The sequence below is a fragment of the Lathyrus oleraceus genome, chromosome 6 (genome assembly GCF_024323335.1).
Source record: "Lathyrus oleraceus cultivar Zhongwan6 chromosome 6, CAAS_Psat_ZW6_1.0, whole genome shotgun sequence".
NCBI classification, from domain to species: domain Eukaryota; kingdom Viridiplantae; phylum Streptophyta; class Magnoliopsida; order Fabales; family Fabaceae; genus Lathyrus; species Lathyrus oleraceus.
Window position 1 is genome coordinate 494098527 of NC_066584.1, and position 4218 is coordinate 494102744.

Below are 4218 nucleotides of genomic sequence, written 5' to 3' on the forward strand. Positions count from 1 at the left end.
ACTACTAATTTTGGCACACCGAATCTGGGAAAGATAACGTTTTTGAATAACTTGATCACTACTCGTGTGTCATTCGTTGGAGAGGCTACAACCTCGATCCATTTTGAGACATAGTCGACAGCAACAAGTATGTATTTATTACCAAAAGAAGCTGGGAATGGTCCCATGAAGTCAATCCCCCATACGTCAAAGACTTCGACTTCTAAGATTCCCGTTTGTTGCATTTCATCGCATCTTGAGATGTTGCCAGTGTGTTGGCACCAATCGCATTTTATAACCGCGTTATGGACGTCTTTCCATAGAGTAGGCCAAAAGAGGCTGGATTGCAGGATCTTAGTGCAGGTCTTTGAGGTACTTGCATGCCCTCCATAGGGGGCGGAATGGCAATTAGAGATTATATCATCGATTTCATCCTCAGGAACACATCGACGGAAAATACCGTCGGTCCCTCTTTTGAAAAGAAGAGGTTCATCCCAGTAATATTGTTTTAGGTCGTGAAAAAACTTCTTCTTTTGTTGATAAGATAGGTCCGATGGAAGTACTCCGACAGCTAGGTAGTTGACAAAGTCAGCATACCATGGTTGAGTTGCATTCGCGTGTACTTCTTCCACTGATTCTTCTATTTCTGTATCGTTTAAAGTCAGTTCAGACATATCACTTTCCATTTGGGCTATGAGTCGTTCGTAAGGGAAATCGTCATTAATTGGGATTTGTTCACGCTTGTTCCCTTCGATACGAGATAAGTGGTTTGCTACTACGTTTTCAGTACCTTTCTTATCTTTTATTTCTAAATCAAATTCTTTTAAGAGCAGGATCCATCTTAAAAGTCTTCGTTTGGCGTCCTTCTTACTTAACAGATATCTAATAGCGGAGTGGTCGGTATAGATGATAATTTTTGCCCCTACTAGGTAGGAACATAATTTGTCCAAAGCAAACACGACAACTAGAAGTTCTTTTTCAGTGGTGGCGTAGTTCAATTGGGCAGGATCTAGCGTTCTACTCGCATAGTAAATAGCATGAAGCTTCTTATCTTTCCTTTGTCCCAGTACTGCGCCTACTGCGTATCCACTCGCATCACACATGATTTCAAATGGTAATCTCCAGTCAGGTGGTTGCATTATGGGTGCGGTGATTAAAGATGTCTTCAGTTGGTTGAACGCTGTTAAGCATTTTTCATCAAATATGAAGTCAGCGTCTTTCATTAGTAATCCTGTAAGTGGCTTGGTTATTTTTGAGAAATCCTTAATAAAACGTCGGTAGAAACCGGCGTGTCCTAGAAAGCTTCTTATTTCTCGTAAGGTTTTCGGAGGTTGAAGGTTCTCTATAATTTCGATTTTAGCTTTGCCTACTTCAATTCCTCTGTCAGATACCACGTGACCTAATACAATTCCTTGTTGAACCATGAAGTGGCATTTCTCCCAGTTTAAAACGAGGTTTACTTTCACGCATCTTTCGAGTACCATTTCGAGGTTAGATAGACATCCTTCAAAACTCTTCCCGCAAACAGAAAACTCATCCATAAAGACTTCCATGATGTCGTCTATAAAATCGGCGAAGATAGCCATCATGCATCTTTGAAATGTTGCGGGAGCGTTACATAAGCCAAATGGCATTCGTCGGTAGGCGAATGTACCATAAGGGCATGTAAAGGTAGTCTTTTCTTGGTCGTTAGGATGTATTGGGATTTGAAAGAATCCTGAATAACCGTTTAGATAGCAGAAGTGAGAATGCTTAGCCAATCGTTCAAGCATTTGGTCAATGAAGGATAGAGGGAAATGATCTTTACGAGTGGCTTTATTTAGTTTTCTATAGCCAATGCACATTCTACTTCCGGTGATAACTCTTTGTGCTATGGATTCTCCCTTCTCGTTCTTAACGATTATAACACCCCCTTTTTTGGGTACTACATGAACGGGGCTAACCCACTAACTATCTGAGATCAGGTATATTATTCCAGCATCTAGAAGTTTCTTTACTTCATCCTTGACTACGATACTTAGGATTGGGTTGATCCTTCTCTGGTGTTCTCTAGAGGTTTTACAGTCTTCCTCCAGCATAATACGATGCATATAGATTGAAGGACTTATTCCTTTTAGATCGGCGATGTTATATCCTAACGTTGTTGGATATTTTCTTAGGACATCTAATAATTTCTCAGTTTCCATCTGTCCTAAGTCAGCGTTGACTATTACTGGTCTTTTCTGTTCAGTGTCTAGGAATTCGTATCTTAGGTTCTTTGGTAGTGTTTTTAGTTCCAAGTCAGGTTTCTTTGGGCATGGCATGTGGTCGGGTGTAAGTTCTAAACATTCGCTTAGACTTTCGTTTTTGTATGGTTCGTGCCAATTATTGTCTTCAAAGATTGGAGGGATTTGGATTTTCATTATTTCAGAGTATGTGGTTTCTTCCATCTCCATCTCTCTCACGCATTCGTCTATGACATCAAGTAGATAGCAGGCGTCGTCTATAGTTGGTGCTTGTAAGAATTGGGTCAAGATGAATTCAACCTTTTCCTCTCCAACTTCGACTGTCAGCTTACCTCTATTTACGTCTATTATGGATCCGGCGGTAGCCAAGAATGGCCTTCCTAGTATTATAGGTGTACTGGCATCTTCATTAATGTCCATGATTATGAAATCGGTAGGAATGTAAAATTGTCCTACACGTACTGGGACATTCTCTAGTATACCGACAGGATATTTGATTGAGTGGTCAGCTAATTGAACAGACATCTTGGTCGGTCTTAATTCTCCCATACTGAGCCTTCTACAAATGGTTAAGGGAATTACGCTAATGCTGGCTCCTATATCGCATAGAGCTTTGTCTATGACGAATTTTCCAATGACACAGGGTATGGAGAAACTACCCGGGTCTTTTAGTTTGGGAGGCATGTTATTCTGGATTATGGCGCTACACTCGGTAGTAAGTGTAACTGTTTCGTCATCCTCAATCTTTTTCTTATTGGATAGAATTTCCTTAAGAAATTTGGCATAGGAGGGCATTTGTGTGATGGCTTCTGTAAAGGGTATCGTAATGTTTAATTGCTTCAGAAGTTCAACAAATTTCCTAAATTGATTTGCAGTTTTTGAACTTTTGAGTCTTTGAGGATACGGAATGGGTGGTTTATGCGGAGGGGGAGGCACATAAGGTTTCTCTTTCTCTTCGGCCTCCTGGGTATTATCTTCTATTTCCTTTGGTTCATTTACCTGCTCAGTTGAGGTTTTATCTGGTTTTTGGTACATGGCAGGGTTTTGGAGTCTTGGATCTACGGGTCCGTCTACTTCTTTTCCACTCCTCAGTATAACGGCATTTGCATGCCCCTTTGGATTAGGGTGTGGCTGTCCAGGAAATGTTCCAGCTGGAGCGGCTGTAGATGCTTGATGTTGAGCCACTTGTGAAATCTGTGTTTCAAGCATTTTATTGTGGGTGGCTAAGGCGTCTACTTTGTTCCCTAGTTGTTTGAGTTGCTCACTAGTATGTATGTTTTGGTTCAAGAAGTCTTTGTTTGTTTGAGCTTGGGTAGCTATGAAGCTTTCCATCTTCAAATTCGAGATTTGACTTCCTAGGCATGTTAGGAGCATTATTAGCTGGCTTTGGATATCCAGGAGGAACAACTGGTGCTTGGCCAGGTGCATACAGGGCATTGTTATTCTTATACGAGAAATTAGGATGGTTTTTCCAACCAAGGTTGTAGGTATTTGAATAGGGATTTCCTTGTGTGTAGTTCACTTGATTGGTTGGGACTCCTGCTAATATTTGACATTCTTGTGCAGTGTGTCCAGGGTTTCCACATAACTCGCAGTTTGGAGTTACAACAGCCACAGTGGTTGCGGGTGGTATGGTCATGTTATCTAATTTTTGGACAAGGGCATCTACCTTTGCATGAACATGGTCAAGGCTACTGATTTCGTACATTCCACCCTTTGTCTGGGAGTTTCCCGTTGGAGTTCGTTCACCTCCCCATTGGCAATGGTTTTGGGCCATGTTTTGATTGAGTTGATGGGCTTCGGTGTATGGCTTATCCATAAGTGCACCGCCCGCGGCAGCGTCCATTGTAAGTCTTATGTTATACAGAAGCCCATCATAAAATGTGTGAACGATCACCCAGTCTTTGAGACCGTGATGTGGACATATCCTCATCATGTCCTTGTATCTCTCCCACGCTTCGTAGAGAGATTCCACATCTTTTTGTCGAAATCCATTTATTTGAGCTCTCAGCAT

The 4218-nt window shown here is 41.5% G+C and overlaps 1 non-coding gene across 1 annotated transcript; it reads left to right on the plus strand.

Moving 5' to 3' along the window:
- Positions 1-4111: 4111 nt before the first annotated feature.
- Positions 4112-4218, plus strand: LOC127099205 (small nucleolar RNA R71). The gene has a single exon (XR_007793741.1). It is a non-coding gene; the product is annotated as a small nucleolar RNA R71 (small nucleolar RNA).